General features: G+C 38.8%; 1 protein-coding gene across 1 annotated transcript in view; it reads left to right on the top strand.

Annotated features, from left to right (window-relative positions):
* Positions 1-3,360: 3,360 nt before the first annotated feature.
* The window catches only part of LOC145991385 (uncharacterized), a 77,133-nt gene continuing 58,229 nt past the window's right edge, over positions 3,361-22,264 (top strand). Inside the window, exon 1 of the mRNA XM_083127377.1 lies at positions 3,361-3,475. The gene's annotated coding sequence lies outside the window, so the exon portion shown is untranslated. The remainder of the gene's footprint in view (positions 3,476-22,264) is intronic.

A 22,264-nucleotide genomic window follows, 5' to 3' on the forward strand; every position in this document is an offset into this window, starting at 1 on the left:
TATCAAACAGAAAATTATCATTTTAATCGTTTGGCTCTATGACCATGGCTCCAAAGTGAAACTGTTCCCTGCCATGAAGGCGCGTAGAGCGGGTGTATGTTTATGGGTCCGCACACATATTGCCACAAATACCTATTTTGTTCATTTGATCAGATTTGTATGTTTACATTACAGAAATAAGTCTGAGGGTAATTCACTAATTACATGGAAATTCTACAATCGCTTGTAATGGCTACTGCGACTGCTATAATGCCGCCTCTCTGGGAACCGGTCTCCAATCACAGCGCAGGTCAGTCATTTTGTCAAAAATCCTGTTTGCCTGCTGGCTGCTTCGGAGAGGAGGATCTGGCCCCCATGGCGGAGTGGTTAGCACATCATACTACCACGCCAGGGGTCCGGGTTCGAATCCCGGCCTGGGCATGAATGTTTGTGAGTGTCCATTCATCAATTTCCTCATGTCATCACTCATCCCCATCTTCGCAAATTAGCCAAAAGTGGCAGAAAAAGCGAAGTAAAATAAATCAAATCAAATCAATCGGAGAGGAGGGCTTTGTAATGTTGTTGCTTCTTGTCCAAGCGGTAGGTCTAATTGGCTGTTTGACAGCAAGTTCCTTCGTAGGTAAACGCTGCAGAGGGTCACTGCAGTAAAAGCGGTCCCCTCGCAGGGAGTAAGCGCGATCTGCTTATTAGTGCCTGAAATGTTTGAAAAGAGAGACAAAATAACGTTTCAACTATGGAAAGTGTGTCTTTGCCCTCCTTTTGACGACTCGCGGCTGCATCAAAATAGACGATATCATCCTCCCCCGATGGGTTCGATAACAGGTGGAGGCACACAGTGGTTTGGATCCCACTTTAAGCTGTAGGTTAGCTCTTCTGTGCAATCCACCTGTAGTGTCGGAGGAAGACCTGGTTGCACGACTTCTGGCTGCAGCAGACACAATTCAGCACACACCAGGTATTTTAGAGCGTGTGTATGCAAACATCCTTCGGAGGTACACTGTTTGCAACGAACGTGTCAGGGTCGCACATCGAGCAGCTCTTGTAGTGACGCAGGTATAGCGGAATATGTGAAATTATGTGATCTTGTCATCTGTGTAGTACCAAAATGGTACGTTTCCGGACATGGGTTTCTTATCAAAACTTGATCTACTAAGTCCCCTCTACAACCCCATAGAAGTGTGTAATAGGAATTCTGAATCACCCTGTATTGTGCATGTATAAACTACAGGATTCCGGTTGCGCCTGACCAATATGCACAGGGGTGCGCACGAGGGGTGTCAGGCGTGCCGGGTACACTCTAATCGTGTCCTCAAAAAATGTAAAATGTAGAAACTACCCTTACAATAATGAAAATAACATACGTGTTAAAAAAAAATAATTTAGTTTCATTTTAGAAGACTGTCTCTCTCTCTCTCTCTCTCTCTCTCTCTCTCTCTCTCTCTCTCTGTCCAAAACAATGTGATGTTTAAATTTGTCTTGATTATTTATCTTACAGTGGATTATTAAAGTTCAAAGTGGATAATAATAAAATTTCAAAATTTATAATTTTGTAGATTTTAGCCACTCTCAGTGGTGTTACTTATTATTAGACTGATGTTAGCTAATTCCGTTTATTGTAAATTTTCAGCTGAAGAAAGTGTGTAAAGAGCAGTCTTCAATATGTTTAAAGAAAGGAATAAAAAATATTGAATACGGCCTTGAAAGTTTGTAGCATTAAAACACGATTGCGGCTGAATTGCAACTAATTTGTATCTTGAGTGGAATATGCTGTAGCCCAAGTAAAGAAAGCAACTATTCTATTACTGTAATTTCTTTTATTCCGAAATGTTTGCTCATTTATGAAAGACTATGCCACATGAAGATGTGTAATGAAAATCTGGAAATCACAAAGAAAAGCTTTGTATGAACTCCCTCCAATGGCTGAAATACAAAAATAATATCAAGTTTCAGATTTTGATTGTATCGCAAAGTTTGAATTCTGCCGTTTAAAATGATACATAACATATTCTATTAACTATCAAGTGACCAAGTACAATATTATATTTTGAAGTAATGAGAATTAGAAAATGTGCAAAAACTGAACCTACAGATTTATTTAATAAGAGCGATTCAGATGCTATTACCTGAATTGATATAGTCTTGTATTGTGTTACATTTGTTGGAGCTGATTATTCTGTACCAATATTGATTTCAAATTGTTTACTTTCATCATTTAAGTCACATAAATATCGTCACAGTGATAGGAAAACCTGTGCTAAAGTGATAACTAACACTCAGAGAATATAATGTTAAAATTTCATCTTCATTATACTTTACACATACAGTACATTATACATTACACCAAGAACATGAAGAGTTACGACAATAAGGGCTAACATTGTCCACATATTCAATTGAAACCAAATAAATTAGTCTGCACACGACTATGCCGATACGTATGCAGTAAATTTAAATGCTCGAAAGTGATGAAGTTAATTTTTCCACGGAGGTTCAAGTGACCCCAAGCCCCCTATCCTCGAGACCGCCCATAACTTCTTATTTACCATATTTGCCGGGGTATAAGAGACACTTTTTTTCCTTTAAAAATAAGTCTGAAAACAGGGTGCGTCTTGTACGCCGATACTCAGGCTTTGGTTACCTTCATTTCTGGAAATTTTCTCTCTTCTGAGTTAGACTATTTCTTCTTGCTTTCTTGCGGTGTGAGACGAGGAAGATTAGAATGTATTCTTTCATAGTTAGATTAGGTAAGTTTTTTGTTGAAAATTACAATATTCAATGATAGAGCATTTTCTCAAAAATGTGTACGAAAATGGGAGTGCGTCTTATACGCCGGCAAATGCGGTAGTAGTCAATGCTTTCATTGGCTTTACTATTCTTTTTGATGCATCCAACATCTCTTCTAGTTGTTATAACGGTTGGTTATAACGCGAACTGCTTTACAAAAATTTCAGAATAAAATCCCCTTGATAGTACATGACTTCACGTATGATGTATAAGCATTTTGCACGATATCGATAAATATAGTCCCACCAAACTTAATGTTCGACCCCCCCCCCCACCACTACAAAAATCCTTTGGCACTGCAGTGTAGCGGGGATTTACCCACCCTGCATTCGTATCAAAGCAGGAAAATGCTTCTGATCATGATGAGTGTGGACGAAGCGACTATGGAAGCCTTGAAGCTGGTAAGTGCAAAAAAGCTTGGAAGGAGAGTAGAAAAAAATTATTCAGTTGGTAAATGACGTAATTGGAAGATCCAAGAATTCGCGCGTCGGTTAAGTCCCGCACAAGCTTTGCGCTTCCTACTTGGAGACAAGTTGTATGTCATTCCATCTTCTGTTATCTTCCTGGAACGGGAGGGGAATTCACCACTATTTTTCGTTTGTTTGTATATTAGATAAAAGGAGTGCATGGATATGCTGGAAGCAAGTATTTCACGAACAGAGATTACAACGGTTGCAATTCAGAAGCTTTGGTAGGTAAGTTTTTCTTACGGCATTCCCGGCAAATTTTTGAAAATTTACTGAAATACAGTTGGTTACCTCGCGATTTATTTCAACCTCTGCTCTTATTGTTTGTTTTGTAATCAACTAATTCAACTTACCATCATCTTAACTCATGGATGAATTAAGGGGAAAGGTGGAGGAAAGGGTTGGTATTGAGAAGAGACGAAACCTAGCAGCACCCTCTATAGGTGGGTGTGGGCCCTAGGACACGTAACATGCGCGGGGTATATAAAGAAAATTGTTCAGATAATTTTAAGAAATCTGAGATCTCTTTCTCAACTTCAGTGATATATGTACAGTCATGGAAAATAGTTCTTGGGCCACGAGACCTACGATATCGTAACATCTTAAAGCCTGTTGTCTATGCAACCCAAATAACAAAATTGTCGCTTGGGTTTGCCTGGCGGACCTGGATTCTCGGGAATGATTGAGTATTGACAGCAGCGTGAGTCATACCCCCAGGCCCAGCCATAACAAATAACAGCTGGGTGCCGTGAGACCACCAGAAAAAGTTTCAGGAATTCGTTTCTTAACAACAGCTATTCGTAAGAAAATGTTCTCTTTACTGATATTAGAGTCATTGTCAAGAAAGTTCACTGAAATGGTGGTTTTCGTCGAATCATCATCGCGCAACACACATGCTGTCAACCCAGAAGTCCTTGAAAAAGATTGGAGTTAAAAACAACTACTTAACAAATGATAAGACGAATCGATATTCATTAGTCCCAGCTTAGAATTTTGTGTAAGACATGGATCATCATGTCCTATCATCCATTTCATAACTTCATTAATCATCCTCATCGCCTTTGTTGACGCCAAGTGCTAGAAAAGCAATATAAAATAAGCAAAATTAAGAAATTAATAAATGACATTTTCAGCGATTTCACGCAGCGAATCAGTTGCATGTAGACAAAGTTTCATTAATCGGGAACCAAGGGCCCCCTCGTTGTGCTTCATTGTCATTTTCCCTCCACTTTGCCTGCCGCGATTAACCTGATGTTGATTAATGCACAATCCACAAAGTGCACCAAAGCGGCGCATATTATGAATAGGTAAACTATTGTAAACTAATTTACAATTTAGTAATAAAATGTGAATTTTGGGGGCTTCAGTTAAGTGGCTGCACATCCATTACGTAATCGCGATATCATCAAATTGTACGAAGCGTGTCTACACCTACGTAAAGTGTCAGTCCCCGTCATAGGTGTGCGCAGACCCTCTGATTAGATGGGGATAGCCTTGATTATATTTCAGGCCGGAAAAGAATAACGTAATTTCATCTCACTTGTTTAAATTTTATTGCATTGATGGGTGTGTTTATATATACACACACCCCTCCCCCCGCCCCCCACACACATATAAATAAATACATACATACATATATATATATATATACAACGACACAGACACACACACCCCTGTTTGTCTACCCTACCATGCGAGGACATGAGCAGATCACATACAATACGAGGACATGGCTCAACTGCAATTAGTAGCGCTCAAGAAAGACGTTTTATTGAGATGAAACACCACGCGCGTCGGCATACTCAATGGCTAAATAATAACGAAGATATGACAACTTTTCTCCTTACAGGCATGTAACAGACATTACGAGGACGGTCCTCTAACTGTTGGTCATCTGTATAACCAAATGTACACCTGTGTTTTGTGTGCACAGGTCCTCGCATCGCACATAATTCTATCAACGATGCGAGGACATTGATGTCCTCGAACTGTAGATTCTGCAACAAACGAAGTGAGGACCTGAGTGTATGTATGTTGCCGCAGCTGGTGCACCACAGGGGGCAGGGAGAGGGTCGGATAAGGAGGGATGTGGCTATCGCGAAGGGAACTGTTCTAAATGAAAGCCATATGTTTCCTTCTTTGAAGTAAACCGTGTTGCGGTTAGCAAACTTACAACTTAAAAAGACTCCTGAGGGTCTGGGTTCCATTTTAGAAACAATGCCAGAAATGGAATTTCTGATCCAAGAAAAAAAGTTGTCCAGGTAGTTTTACTGAACCTTCTCAGAATGTATAACGTGATACTGTTTCTAATTATAGTCTAATTTAATATAATTCATCTTATGTAATAAATTGTATCTCTCTTTTAATCGTACTTGCAAGCAGCCCCCTTTCTCTAGGGATGGCCAAAAAAATCCGCATTCGGAGAATTTGAAATCCGGATTCGGAAAATATAATATCCGGATTTCGGAGAGAATCCTGATTTCAGAGCGAGAAGAATGCCGGAAGCAAGACAGGTTCTGGAATGATAACGGATTACAGAGAGAAAGCAAATTTTGGAGGGAAACTGATTTCGACCCATATTTTCAATAATTGTCTCATGAATTTAACAATATACTCTAATCTACCAACCCAATATCAGACTGTCTTCCACGTAGTACACCATGGACTGCATTTAGCAGACTAACGAAACTATGGCGTCTGGACTCACAGCCAGTACAATCCTACGTGGAGCTTTTTTGTGGTTTTGTGATCTGCCCATGTGTGTTTGTGATTGTCCTTTCGTCTGCTTCATCTTATCACAATTCATACTCAATGGAGCAATTGAAGGGCATCAGGGAAGGGACACATAAATGAGAGAAGTAGGGAGGCCATATCAAGATTCACACAGGAAAGATAGATTGATTGAGTTGGTGTTTTAAGTCCACTTTATGCACAGTAAGGCCAATTGGGACTGGACCTACAGTTTAAAGTGTGATCCGACAGGAGAGATAGGAATGATAGCCAAGAGGCTTTACAACAGGTGACGGACGACATCGGTTACTTTTGCAATCTATCAAAATATCGCCCTTGTGCAACTGCTACGACAGTTATGGAGTCATCGAGCAATGTGGGCATGTTTGGCGGAAAGAAAGAACTGTTGTACAATACTACTGCACATTGCTTTTCAGTTAGCCAACTATTCCTCTTTCTCAGTTTGGAATTAGCTGCAAACATATTCAGTAGACTTAGTTACGTACTATTTAAACATTTAAAATAAGCGTGAGCCAGGATGGATCGAATTCGAAATCTGGATTCCATTCAAAATCCGGATTCCCTCCGAAATCCGGATTCTCCGTTTTTACTATACGGATACCGGATATATTTTTTTAACAAAAAAAACGGATTTGGCCATCTGTACTTTCTACATATGTATGACTTTTCCAAAAATATTACATGGAAACTTTCTTAGAAATATTAGCGAAAGTAGAAATCTTCCTTTCTACTTGTATTCCATTCATTTGCACTGTATGGATATTTTATTTCGTACTGACGTGTATGAGACTTTACGATCAACAGAAAATACATTGTAGTGCATGCCAGAAGGAAAATATATTTATTTCTAATTTATTTTTCTTATTAAACGTCGCCATTCTACCTTTTTGTTTAATCGCGACGATGATGATGAATGATGAAATTGTTATTTGAAAGGATTTATCAAATTACCGAAATCCGATAAAGTTAAAGATAAAACAACATAAATTTCATGAATAAAATTGTCCTTCATTGACATCTGACAAAATACAATTATGCCAGATATTAGCTCATCAGGTGTTTCGAGTGGATTGATTGATTGATCGTTTGCTTTATTTTACTTCGCCTTTAGTACCACTTTTGCCTAATTTTCAAAGATGAGGATGAGTGATGATATGATGAAATTGATGAATGGACACTCACAAACATCCACGCCCAGGCCGGGATTTGAATCAGGGACGCCTAGCGTCGTAGCTCAATGTGCTAACCACTCCGCCACGGGGGCCGGCTGTTTCGAGTAGAGAAATGCACCAAGTTTATAATCATAACATTAATAATAATATATAAAAGTAATGGTTTCATTGCAAATGATGTATTTAGGGGGGGCAGGGGGTATTTTTCCCCAAAGTTCATGGTATTATTTAAAACACCATCCCAGTTGTATTATTATGACACAGAATGTCAACATGATTCTGATTCCGAAGCTTTTGGATATATTCATACAGTAGTTCCCAACCTTTTTTTACTGACCACAACCTTCACCAAACCCCTGCAATCACGACACACGTTCATTTGAATTTCTAATTATTATTTTTATTATTATTACATACAATTATATGTAGTATCAGATATTTAACTGAAATGAAGTACGCCCTGGTAGCCGAGCGCTTTGAGTATACTGATAAACAAACACTGTAAATTCGCCTTACAGGGGTGACTTTGGTTTGTAACAAATAGACGTCCACAAAAGGCAAGCTTCCTCGTTCTAAACAAAGGAGAGTTTTCCTTCATGAACTTTGGAAGCGCATTTACCCGCCCGCGAAATGAGGGGTTGTTATACTCACCCGAGCTTAGGGGGTGTATTTGCACTGTATGCAGATGAAAGGGTGTAAATACACTCCTTTAACCAGGGCAAGCATGTTCACCACATACATTTGCTAGAGGAATAATTACAAAGCCTAGACTAGTGTGAGAAAACTCACCCGTGCTTAGAAATTGGAAACTGGCTCTTTGGGGACTCCTATTTGTGACAAAACTCGCCTCAAAAGTCGTAAACTACTGACTCTTCATGCAGTTCATCAGATGATCATTCATCTTCATCGTCGCGATTAGTTAAAATTGGTAGAAAATCGGCGTAAAAAAAAATCAAGTCCAAATTGAAATTAAGCACTTTGGTAAAATAGTTGCACTGCTAGCACACGCATATGCCGAGTATAAACTGACTATTACAATCGCACGATAGCAGCAAGCAGGAAAATTAAACTCATCATTGCTACCGGTGTTGACCGTTTGGTATAGATATTCTCAAAATAAAACGACGTATTATAGGGTAGGTAGCAAATAGTAGAAAAGCAGTATGGAATATGGAACCATTCCAAATGAAATTATATGTATTTCGCCATACACTTACTGGGGTTTCTACACTTTTTTTTTAATGTCGTGTTGTCAGACCCGTAGCTAGGGATGGGCGAGGGTGGCTTAGCCTAACCTGGACCGATACCCCTTTCATCGTATTTCACATTGTCCTTCCATGCTTCTTCTTCACATGCATGTCAGAAAGAATTTATAAGTTTATTGATATCTAATAAATTTGCATCTCTTATATCGCAAACGGGAACATTTACTAGGGGCAAGTGAGACGGAACAATGCATTCCCTTCAATTTCAAAATTTTAACTAATAATTCAATTTAAATTATCGATTTCGTTTCAAAGAAAAAATAGTAATTTGTTCTTGCTCAATACGCTATCACCACGTTGATTTGTATATTAGTCATATCAACTTCATACTTATTACTATGAAAATTAGCCCTCTCACCGGTAAAATTAATATTGTTGTTCATTTTTAAAAAAATAGGAAGAAGAGTAAAAATCTTCTCACTTGCTCTCCTCGCAATGAAAGTGCTCTTGAAACCACCACAACAGCTTTTCTCAAAAGTAATACAATTCTGATAGAAGAATTTAGTTATATGTATGAATTCAAGAAGCACCGAATTCTATTCTAACTTTGAACAAAAAAGAAATAAAAAACATCTCTAGTTGCAGTTCATGTTTCATTTCTGTTTAACTATTGAAACTAAAAGTATCATGTTTTACATGTTTGAAACAAGCTCACCCCCACTCACCAATAACCCTTGAACGTCTCCTCAAGAGATCACTCCAAGCTACAGGCCTGCGTGTTGTCAGAGTTTGGGATCTACTTTACCAGAAACACGACCGAAGACACAATTTCCGTTTGCATATTCATATTGGTCTGAAAGAACTCTTTCACGATAATTTAAAAACGTCAGAAGGAAATATTCTGAACGTGCGAATTGAAAAAAAAAAAAAGACTAAATAAAAATAGCAACGAAAGCTAAGCAATTTGGAACAAGTAACATATGCACTGGAATATATAAAAACATGAATATTTTCAGTGGTGGTTGTTCAAGAGAATACTCACCCTTCAGTACGTATGATTCTTCCGTCCTCTGAACACTCCAATGTGTGAGCAAATACTGATTAGTTTAAATAAATTCAGGCAAGAACTTTAGAAACTCTAGTGCAGTTTAGAGTCATGCGATTGGTCAGTGTAGGGACACTGAAGACAGACCTTTCAGCCTTATATTGTTTTTAGTGAAAAGCGTGGAACTACGGGGGAAAAAGGGTGCGACTCAACCGAAATGCGTTAGGGGTCAATCAAGTAATTTTCGAAAACTCACTAAAGATGGGGAAAGCTGTCATAAATTACCGATCTTTCGAACCAGAATGTCGAACCCTTCTGGTAAAATTGATGAGGCTGTGATAGGGATGAAAATGTTAAAACATTTAAGAGAGAAGGGTCGGCATAGAAAGCGTGCAGAGGGATGGGGAACAACAGGGGTGTTGCACATAAACTCGCAAAAACACAATAAAAGGAGCCTGCCTTTAAGAATTGGCCTCAATGAGAGAAACATCCCTCAGATGGTTAAGGGGTTACATAACGGCACGTGTGGAGTTAGCAGGCTGGGGCGCAAGAAGAGAAAGTGAAGAGATCTCCCTTTCAGAAAGTGAAAACCGTCACTCTCTTCACATTTATTGTACTTCCCTTGTTAGTTCTAACACTTTCCCTTCTTGGAGTAAGCACTCTACGAACAAAGGCGGTACCAACTTTACCCTGTGGGTGTATCACTTCGTGGGGCTTCTTTTAAGATATTCAACAATCTTCGAAGGGCCACAAAGATTATAGATTATATTGATATTGACGGTATTTATGTGCAACGTGATTATCTTTAAGGATACAATCTAAATGTTGAATTGCATGATTTATTTATATTTCTGGCTATTTTACATCAACGTTTACAGGTTTCGCTTGACCATGAGAAAGAAAGATGTAGTAATAAATTACGGAAGTGCAATTACCGGAATTTGTTTGACGGCACAGAGAACGTCACTGGCATGAAATTTTAAGGGCCTTTGTTGGGTCACTTGCAGCAGAACATATAGTACGAGATTGCGACTATTTTAATCTACTTTATTTACTTGCTTTTCGATCGTTAGGGGTGAAATTTGAGAAGTCAATGAGGCAACGAACGAAATGATGAGTCTGAACCACTGTGCAACGTTCCTCCATCGGAATCAAACTCGATAATCCTTGATTTAAAAGTCACAATGTTAGGTTCTACATTAACATCGAGATCCATCGTGTACCTCCGTGTCAACCATAGCTTCTGAGACACTCATAAGTGAGTATCTCAGAAACTACAACAGCCAGAGAGAGAAAATTTGGGGATTGTTAAATTTAACACACAGCTAAAACACCACCACTAGACCCTGTGAAAGTTCGGCCCCCCAATCCCTGGTTTAACTCCGGCCCTCGGGATTACTTCCCTTCCCTTGCATTTTCCTTTCAATCTCTCCTTCCACCTCACCTTGCGTGCCAAGCGAGCAGATTATATTTGCGCCGGAATTACGAAAGGGGGGGGGGGGTTCACATAACATTTATATTTTTAGTCCCTGGTTCGTTACACATGTACAGAAAGTGAAAAAAATATTTTGTTAAAAATGGACAGTAACTGTAGTTCTTGGAGTTACTTCAGCAAATCATAACATTTCTAGTAGGATTATATGGATTTATTATACGTTGCTATTATTTACATATTTACAAAGCGTTTCCATACTTATGTGCATTTACATAATCAACCAATTTCCTTAATTCAAGCAAAGGTGTACCTATGGCCTAACCATTGGTACTTTCATTAACACAGAGTTAGCCTAACTATCTCTGTAGCCTACCCTCGACTTACTTGATATTCCGACTAGTCTTGCGTTTCCTTACGCAGCATCCTCATTCAGCCCGCTAGGCATTATGATGCGACTCGGCAATATCGTACAAATGCAAATCTTTTGTAATTGGGAATCTTGTGGTTTTTCAAACAGGGGTTACCTTTACCAAATGCTACATATATTTTCCATCATTAGTTTAGCCACCATAAGTGAATTAAACTTTCGAAGTAGGTTCTTTGGCCAAATGCTACATTAATTTCAGTCACCAGTCTAGCCACCATAAGTGAACTAAAACTAAGACTCTCGAAGCTGTTCATTTGCCAAGTATTACATTTTCTTCTCAATCATTCAGTCTAGCCACCCTGAGTGGACAAGGCTTTCGAAGGGTCTTCGTCGTTGTGAAGGTAGTGAAGAACTGTTTTTTTTTTTTCCTAAAGCCCAACTGGCCCTTTTTCATAGTCGGGGTAAACGTCCGTGAACGTGAACCCCGTAGCTTCCCCCAAACCGGGAAGCTAAAAAACAGTGGAATCTAATATCCAGCAAAAATCACAATTCATTAAGCACATACACTTACATGTAATAATATCATAGAAGTACACACATGGAAAACATATTACTTACCACTACACCTTGTAGCTGGCCGGCAATTAATTAATACAATAATACAAAACTAGTAATGGTCAACCCGACCATTACAACTCCTACTTCTTAATTTCTGTCTAGCCTTTTATTTGAAAGATTGAGGGGCTCCCCGATTTCGCAGTGGTAGTGTCGTCTCCTTGTAATCAAGGGGTCTCGTGTTCGATACCCGATGGAGGCTCATAGTGGTTCGGATCCCACTTTAAATTGTAGGTCCAGTCCCGATTAGCTTTACAGTGCATAAAGTGGACTTAAAACACCAAATCAATCAATCAATCTTCAAGGATATTCGAATTTCGAAGATTGCACCTGACAAGTTGGATTGTGGCACGTAATAATAATAAAATGTAACATTGACGAGTATGAAGCGGAACTCTAGAAGCTGTGAAAAACATCTGAATTTTTCAATCACATGTGATTAGAAACGCATTTCAATGAGTGTACGTAACTATTAAAGGCCGTACCAAAGATGTGAAAAATACTATACGGCCGTAGGACGGACTGGCTATTGGGACAAGCATGCATTTCTTCCCTTGCCCCAACACAATAATCGTCCCTCGTACTTGGCATCAGTCAAAAGAAGAGAAACGTAAACAAGGGGTCTCGTGTTCGATACCCGATGGAGGCACATAGTGGTTCGGATCCCACTATAAAACCAGTCCCAATTAGCCTTACTGTGCATAAAGTGGACTCAAGACACCAACTCAATCAAAACTCAAAAGAAGTGAAACGGAATTACTAAAACAAATGGGTTCTAAATCAAAATCTAATGTCCGTGTGCAAAGGCAACAGTTGTCGCCGAGGTTGTATTAACATGTTGCTAGAAAAATTCTGGATTCCTCCCTACTTACACGTTATTTTTTCTTTAAAAAAAAACTGGTCACCGCACCACAATCCAAAGAAAACGAAGCGCATCTGGAGTACGCAATTATGCTTGCAAGGTAAAGCACCCGAAAATATAAATTTTTGTCTGATATTTTTAAATTCCTTTGAAACAATGGCCATGATTATGACAAAAATAAATTGATTTTTTTGCAGGAACAATATTAAGATGATGGAAATAACCTAAACCTGCTTTTCCTAGACCTATTTGAGATTACTTGATACTAGGTTATTTGCGTCGCTATTCTGGCACTTTTGGCTAATCAAGACGGTGAGTATGAGTGATGATTTATGAAATTGATGAAGGGACACTCACAAAGAACAATCAACACCAGGCAGGGATCCGAATTCAGGACCCCTGGCATCGTAGCGTACTCTGAAAACCACTACGCAAGGAAGTCCGCTCCTATGCCTACCTGAATTGATATTGGTTTATTTTGGGAATCTCTCACACAGTATGTTGTTACAAGTACAGACTTTTACAAGAAAGTTCTGTTCTCTTTGGTATAATGATACAGCATCTTTTACAAACATACTCTCATCGCATGAATTCCAAAAAAATATATAGTGGCGTGCAAAAATGGGGGCTGGAGGAGATTATTATCCCCCTTTGGCCCAGTAAAAAGAATGTCAAAGCAGAAAAAGGTGGCGAAATGATGACTGACTATTGTATAAATGTATAAGTGCCCCCATTCCGTAAATCCTTGTTACGTCACTGTATCTAGAGTTTTGTCTTTAAACCCAGTTTATGCACAAGATGGCTAATCGGGACTGGGGATTTGCAATTTAAAGTGGAATCCGGACCACTTCTACCTCCACCCTGCATAAAACCCGGGACCCTTTAATTGCAAGGAGGTGACATTACCACTACGTTATCCATCAAATAAATAAAAGCTAAAACTATCCCACAACTTTTCAAGACATGGAGTGTTCCATTTGGAACAAAGAAATGGAGGAGAAATGGCCGTTCCACTTTCTGATAGGAGAGGAAGCGTGATAATTTACATTGACATTTCTTAACATTTTGAATTTTTTTTTCTCGAAAATGGGACGAGCCCCAATGATTTTTTATTTCCATGTGTTAGTACATGTATTCAGCTATAAGATGGCATACCACGTTTTTTGCTATCCTTCCGCTGTTTTGAGATAAGCCTAAATCTAAAGTTCCCGATTTCGCAGTTTTTGAGTGTTTAAATCTGCGTCAATATCCAAGTAATGTGCTATATCAGGTAACTTGCCCTAATAGTGAGTTTCCATGCCCAGTAAAAAAAAATGGGGTAGTGTTACTTAACCAAGATATTAAGGGCCGAAAACAGGCAAAAACTGCATTTTGAACCCTCTTTGTTGCCGCATAACAATGGAAAGCAACAATACCCCATCAAAACAATTGAATGTATACAAGCAGTCTTATACTAACATTATATCAAAACAAAAGTTCGGGGTGTTGTTGCTTTCCAAAGATACAGCACTCCAAACGTACTCATGTTTCACTTTTCATGAATAGTGGACGGTTTGACCTTGAACTTTGACATTTTCTACAGGGTAGGGAAAATTTTTCCAGCGTCTGAAAATTCCACAAAATTCATTTCTCATGACCTACTTCAACATATAAAAAAATCACGGAGAACAAAAAATACAACTATCCAAATATAACTTTTTGGTTCGAATTTCAAAGTAATGGCTCTTAAACACATTAAAAAACGTTATGTTCTTTCCTATTTCCCTTTGACAACAGACACATTGCAGACATAAAAGAACAATAGATAATGCATTTATGCATTCTCACTTTCATTCAGCTATAATTCTCTTAGGTCACCTTTCGTTACACTTTTCATTGTATTTTATCTCCCTTTTAAAAAAATAAGTTCCCTGAGTAATTTTGCAGCTGACTTGCTAATTAAGAAAGTCATATAAGTTTTCTTTACTAGTTCGCTCGCACTAGAAACGTTTATCTAAAAATCCCATCCCGACACCCTTCCTTCAAATACTCTACTGTCAAGAGGAACTAATAAATCTTGTTTATGTTCCTAGACAGAAATTGAATAGTTTATTTCAGAAACCCCCCATTTCCACAAATATCGTTTGTGAGAAAACAAAAAAAATGCTATTGTCCCATATAATATTTGAGCGCAGTAAAATAAATTGGTCAAAATTAAGTCCCATTGTCCAAAGACATTTACATGGTTTTTGAATGTTTCCGATATTAAGTAGTGGGGGAATAATTATTTTTCCAATTTCACAGTTTTTTTTTTCAGTGAACCACTTCTGTACATTTATTTTGCGCCATTATCAGCGAGATTTTATAATGCTCATTTATTATTATTTTTTGTTTATGGAGGGAGAAAATCGCAACGAATCACAATAAGACTTTATTTGATTCATGAAATAAATGAGCGTGAAGAAAAATGAAAAAGGTTGAAAACACAAATGTATTGTTTTCTTCATAATAATCATTAGCTATTCAAATTACTTGAGCTAAACTTAAGGGGAACAAAAGAAAAAAATCTTCTACGTAATCAGTTAAAAAATTCACATTTTCAGAGAACAAAATAGGTAGTAATCTAACGTACCTAATCTTTCTCCTAGACCAGTGGCGTAGCGCAGTTCTCTGCCCCCCCTGCAAGTAAAATATTGGGGCCCCCTCAGTGGAAAAGAATGAACATCGAGATGATGCCAGAGTGGGACAGACCAAGCCCGTAGCCAGGCAGGGGCCAGGGGGGCTCAGCCCCCCTAACAGGGTCGCCACCCCCCCCCCTTGGCACTGCCGCCAGTCCCTTGACATTAGGTAAAACTATTTTGTATTCTAATTTGAGGTGAAGAGCGAAAATTTAGACAGAATATATAATTTTGTTCACAACTTCGTTCGTTCATCTTGTTTATGAGCAGAAGTCTAAGCAGCGGCAAGTGTTTAGAAGATTCTCAAGACTTTAGAATGTTCCTTCATAAGGAGCCTTCTTTATCTGTACCTTCCTTGCCCCTGTTGCAGCCTCTCGTTTAACAGAAATCTGTGACTTTGATGTCATTATCCACATTCCTTCCGCATCTACGTCAAATGTCAACAGATCCCAAGTTTTATTGCTTTGGGCGGGGGTGGAATGTACGGTAGGCACTATGATTGAAGTGAATATTGTACATTTTAACATATGATAAATATATTTGTATCATGAAAAATAGTATGGAGAGTGTGTTAAGGGATGGTGTCAGTGGCAGTCATTAGCACTTCAAGAGATGTTTAGAAGATATATAGAAAAAAACTGTAGTATTCGTATGATATTTCTAAATTTTATATTTTAATTTAACTTAATGACCCCCAACACACATAATTTACCTTCATTTAATACTATTGAACTTTTGAAAAATGGACTTGGTTCACAAAGCCCCACCTGATACCCATAAGCCCCCCCTGGAGGTCAGTTCTAGCTACGGGCCTGAGACAGACGCACAATAGTTACCACCCCCCCCCCAAAGTTGTAAAATGAATTAACCCTTCCTTCCAATTTTTCGACATCAACTTAGGCTATATATCAGTTTAGTAATTTGTCGAAACTAAATCAGGGTTGTCTAAATCTGTCATAAATAACTGGATGAAGAAATTAGAAATATTTTCTCTTACTTCAACGCGGTGGCAAGGCCAAGATTCTTTTTTTTTTTAAGGAGGGTGGAGGCTTCACATAGCCAACTATTTTGTTCGTGATCCTTTGTATTTTTTGTTCGAAGCTTTTTTTCTTTAATGTAGGTTACATATAATGCACATATATTTAAAAAAATACTTTTTGGGTAAATTGTTTAAAGGATAGTAAACACTCCTTTTTTGGACTTAGAGGTGGATGCACCTTCAGCCCAAAAAGCCATCCTCTGGCTATGTCAGGCCAAGATTCAACGTAAGAGCCTTCACATTACGCTTCTAATACTAATAGTCAGTTATATACTCAAGCAAACTTATCATTTCAGTTACGGGGATTGAACTGGACCTCTACATTGTCAATGGTGACCTAATATCTTCGGGTCAATTGCAATCTGCTGCTAAGAAATAGAGGCGGACTCAAGTCTTGAGAGATAGAAAATTAAGCAGCGACTGGACTTATTCACTGAAAATTTGTCACTCAATGAAATACCTATTGGAGCGATTGGAGCACTTCGAGTACTGCATACGTTGTATACCCTGCGTGGCGGAATTGGGGCTATTGGACCTAAGGGCAAAGGGAAAATTGCCCCTGGGCTCAACATCCCGAGTTTTTGGGCCCCTTTGAAGTAAAATGTAATAGGTGTGGACAATGTGGGAAATTTATCTTATTTCAATCTCATACTGAGGCTTGGGAGGCTTGAAAATATTTGGTAGGAAGTTACATTTTAAATATCACGTAATATTACTGGTAATAAAAATGTCATAAATTATCAAGTTTGCTTGTTTAGGTATTGTGTAACAATAAGACATCAACCGGTTGAGCAACTGAATCTTTCTACTCGATTCACAACTGTACTACACTACACTACGCTACTATTACGAAAACCACGTAGGTATATAGGTATGAGATGAGATAATATTCCTACCGATTGCCATCTATGAGCAAGTAACTTAATTCTGATTTTCGGAAGAGACCCATAATGTCAAGTTGCCCGAGCCCCTCTGCTTATTATCGCAGATGTCGTCATATGATATGTTACTGGGAACCAACTTTCTGTTTCGTAAATCCATTTTTTAAATAAGCGACAGTAACTGCTGAATTTCCGGGATTATATAGTGGGACCCCTATAACTCGCCCCCCCCCCCCCCCCCAGCATTGCGGGGTTTTTGCGGGGGCGGCTGCTACTCCACTGTCCTAGACCAAGTTGAAGCATTCAGCATGTGTTGTTGGCCACAGCAGAATGTTGTAGTAGAACTTGTCATATTCTCGTGTGTAATCCAGCAACTTACGAATATCGTCCAGTTTCTTCCTGATTATGGGACCTTTCCTGTTGGCTTTTGGTGAATTTAGCTGAAGATAAACTTTGTCAAGCAACAATTCACGCAGTGGCGTGCTCAGGATTTTCTATATACATTTGTTTAGTTGCCAGCCTTCATTTTGCCATCTTTTCCTGCTTTTGATGTTCTTTTATTCTTGAATGCTGGGCATGACCTCCACCAACCCCCCCCCCCTTCCCCTTGGGCACGCCACTGAATTCACGACAATGTTAAACACACCACTCCACAGGAGAACACTTGATCTTGGATACAATGTACGTAGTATTGCCAACTGCACGGAACGTCCGATTGAATCAGTTGGTACCAACTGAGTTACATCTTTACTCTAGAAACCCTCTATGTTGCGGCGCCTGAGGGGTTTCTGCAGTAAACGGATATTTCAAGGCCACTTGCCTTCGTTACGGATGCGGTTATATGAGCGATTTCTACATCAATTGATGCATCTTGGTAAGGGCTAAATGAAACTGTAAAAATGTCGTTTTGGCCAAAAGTGGTCGATAAGCGGTTTCTTAAATAAACGATTCAATTGTGTACTGAATGAGCTTTCAAATGGTTTTTTCTTTATATAATATTATGATATATTGCAAATGCAGGAAATCAGGTTGATGATTGATGACCATGACAGCAAGCGCACGCAGGAAACAGCAAAGGTGTTGTATATAGTATTTCGGCAATGGAAACCTGGGGCTGACGCGACCCTCATAAAACTGTCATCACTAAACTTGTCCCTTTGCCAACCATTCCCCCCGAAAGACATCTCGTCTGTCCTTCCACTGCCTTTGTCGCCCGCTTCAAGCGAAAAAGGACTGGGATAATCGCAAGCTGAGGATGAATGATGAAGCGATGAAAAACATCATTAAATAGACACAAATCCAATACCTCCCCCAGGATTCCAACATGACAGAGAACCTCTGGCGTCGAAGCCTGCTACACTCATGACATCGTAACGGAGGCGGAAAAATAATCAACCTGTTCAAATTTTATATTATAATTTTCAATGTATGTTGTATATTGTTTTGATCATTTAGAAACAATGCAAATTATTTTTTAAAAAATAACACACGGACTTCAGACGTTTGTGAAGCAATGGAACTACAGTACTTTTGTCTTATTCGAAGTTTAGCATGTTGCTTGGAATATAAATTAGTAACAAACTTTGAGACGAAAATGCGTAGTTTAGAAGAGTAGAGAGGTAAACCCCCATTTTGTAACAACGAATGGTTTAAATGTACTGTAAGCACTGGCGTACGCAGGATTTTTTTTTCGGGAGGGGCTGGAAATTAATAACTGGATGCTTTCAGTGGCGCAAACTCGTAGGGATAATTTGTCGTGTTATTACTATTATATTTGTTATTATGTATTTGCGTATTGAAATCAGTAAATAACAGATTGAAAATAGCGAGTATGATGCATTAATATCATAATACATGGAAAGGAGAATTTCAGATATTTTCTTAACTTAGAACCCAATGTTATAAAGAATGGCAACTGCGGGTCATTTTATGGGGCTTGCATAGAAAGTGTGAGGCGTTACCCCCACACCCCCTATACGCCTTCATGGCATAGTGCTATGCACAGGGGAACACTTTACCTTTACCTTTTTTTTTTTTGCATTTACCACTCCGGCTTTTTCCGAGTATTTACAGGGTGTCTACCAGTCAACAATGTCAAGAAAAAGTCAAGAAATCAACAAGTAGGTCAAGAAAGTCCAGAAGAAATTATTCTTGTAGTCAAGAATTGTTGTCTATCACTAAGGACGAGAGGGCCTCACAATGGCGCAGTGGTAGCGTCCTCGCCTTTTAATCAAGGGGTCCCGGGTTAGATATCCGGTGGAGGCACGTAGTGGTTTGGATCCCACTTTAAACTGTAGGTCCAGTCCAGATTAACCTTACTTTGCAAAAAGTGGACTTAAAACACCAAATCAATCCAATCCAAGTAGCCTTATAATCAAGACGTCCCGGGTTCGATACCCACTGGAGGCACATAGTGGTTCGGATCCTACTTTAAACTGTAGGTCCAGTCCCGATTAACCTTACTGTGTATAAAGTGAACTTAAAAGACCAACCCAGTCAATCAGTCAACTAAGGTCGAGAAAGGTCTAGTACTAAAGTGTGGAAGAAAAGTTTCAGAGTGAAGAGTAATGTGCCTAATGTGTTGCTGAGAAATATGCTGTGCAGCCTGGTACGACGCTCATCGGAAATGGTGTTACCTCGGGACCGAAGTCCCTTTCTTTTATCTTGTTTCTTCCGAACCAGTGATGGATAATTTTGGATGAAATGTTCTGGTATTTTATTTACTTTTGGAGAAACGTTCCTTGTGCAATTTGTGATGTAAAATTGCACTTCTTAACTGCATTTGCTACTTTGCTGGTGCATGAACGATGCGTAATGATAGCATGTTAAGTATGTGTATTCTCGGTGAGCGATAAGTGTATTTGGGAGGGGTGGCGTAGTGTTCATATCAGTGGCAACGCCAAGGGGTGGCCAGGGTTGGCCACAAACCGCCAGACACACGTCTACCTCCTCTCCCCCCCACCCCCCCCACTTTTCCTGACTCAAAACTCGCAGCGTAGATCAAAGTAACTTTAAGAAAACCGTGGATGTAATTGCTACCATAGATTGGAAGCTCGGTATTTGATGTAGATATGATAGCAGATCAGTAATGTACTCTAAATTCAGCAAATTTGTTTGTGCTTACTCCTCTCGCAATACAAACCTTTGTAAGGGAACCTCCTACTACTTTGAAAGTATTAGTACAGCAATACATTAATATTGTTGTCTCTTTGCTCGCTGCTCTCACAATACAAATGTTTCTGACTCATATCAACTTAATATGCATTACTTGCCCTATTATTGCTGAAACAAAGAATACCGTTATTTATTTATTTGTTCGTGCACGTACAATAATAATGATGGTGATCCTTAACCGGAGTATGTTTTTATGTATTATTTGCCTTGAACTCCCTGGAAATCAAAATAGATCGGCTAATATGTCTGATTGCAACGTTTCACTCCCATGAAAAAAATATATTCAGACACCCTTCCCTCCCCTCCCGTCTATCGTTCGCATCAGTAAACTTTCGGTCCACCTAATGGATATGCAGCTCCTCCCAAATGAAGTAAAAGTAGCTAGTTTGAAGTGGATGTCATGTTGTTGTTGCACTAAAAACAGTGGAAGAATATTAAATATAATTGTGAAAATATGGAAAGATTAAATTCAAATAAATAATAAATTCTATGGAGCAAAAATGTCCACTGTGGCAATGGCCGAGAATATGTGGAGCCCTATCCTCTGTCTCATGTGCGTCTGGGGCACGTTTCAATGCACCGGGGATGTATTTACACATATCCCACAGTCCTGCATGAAGGTAGAGAAGCCAAAAAAATAGACTTTTTACTATATTTTTTGTGCCCCCTCCCCTTCACTTGCCGTTCTGGTCCTCTCTTGGCCGCTCTGGTAATTTATTCCTGACTTAGCCACTGTTTCATGTGGTTTGAAAACTGTTAGTCCTCTTTACAATTTTAATGTTTAACTACCAAAATTTAATTGAACCTTTCTCTTAGTCACTTTAATTACCTTGGTGCTTGTTACAATCCAACCATAACATTCATATCGATCACCCTTGGGAGTCTCAGATACTCAAACAGGTATCTTCTTTCCTTGTATTATTTGAATTACCCTTAATACAATAAATGGTTACATTGTCTTAGACACATTACATCATATTATCTTAATATGCTTCCGAATATTTGATTACATGACATTATACCTTCTGGCATCGATCCTGTTATTGATTTAAGAATTGGGGAGCGAGTGGGGGGGGAGGACTTCGTAAGCTCATGCAACTAGCATCACAGTGTTTGCAATAGTTACTACAACTTTGGAAAATAGAATTGACATTGTCGTATCATTGGAGATGAATAGCGGACAATCAATGTGTAGAGGCTATAGGTAATAGGAAATTACTTTCTCTTAGCGTAATCCAGTTTCAAGAAGACAGAATGAGAGTGTAAAATCTAAAATCAAGTCTTAATTTAAGATCTGTCATTGGTTCTTATACGAGGGTCCATAAGAAGGGATTTTCTTCTCATCGGACACCTTGAGGAAAAGTAAAAAATAAAAAAATAAAAAAAGTAAAGTGCTCCCCTGTGCTTTGCACCGCGCCATAAAGGCGTATAGGGTGTGTGGAGAACAGAGCTTCAAGGAGAGATCTTTCAAGGAAAAGTAATGGCAGACATTTTTATATTCGGAAAAATACAAGTTCTGAATTCAATGAATTTTCGTGCCATTACAAGTAGATCATGTAAGATATATTATTGTCCCTTATGGACAGACGATGGAAGCTACAAGTCTTTCATATCCCAACGGACTACTAATTTGTTAGTAAATCAGTTTACCGTTGCCTATTTAGTTTTCCTGCTTATGTTGATTAGAGAAACGATTCAAAATCTATACTTGTGCAAGAAGAAGAAAATAGAAAACTTCCCTCGCAACATCCTTTGTAGGTAAAAATAAAATAAAACAAAACCATATCCGCTGGAATTATATTCAGCCATG

This window comes from Lepisma saccharinum, chromosome 8, assembly GCF_977018435.1.
Source record: "Lepisma saccharinum chromosome 8, izLepSacc3.1, whole genome shotgun sequence".
NCBI classification, from domain to species: domain Eukaryota; kingdom Metazoa; phylum Arthropoda; class Insecta; order Zygentoma; family Lepismatidae; genus Lepisma; species Lepisma saccharinum.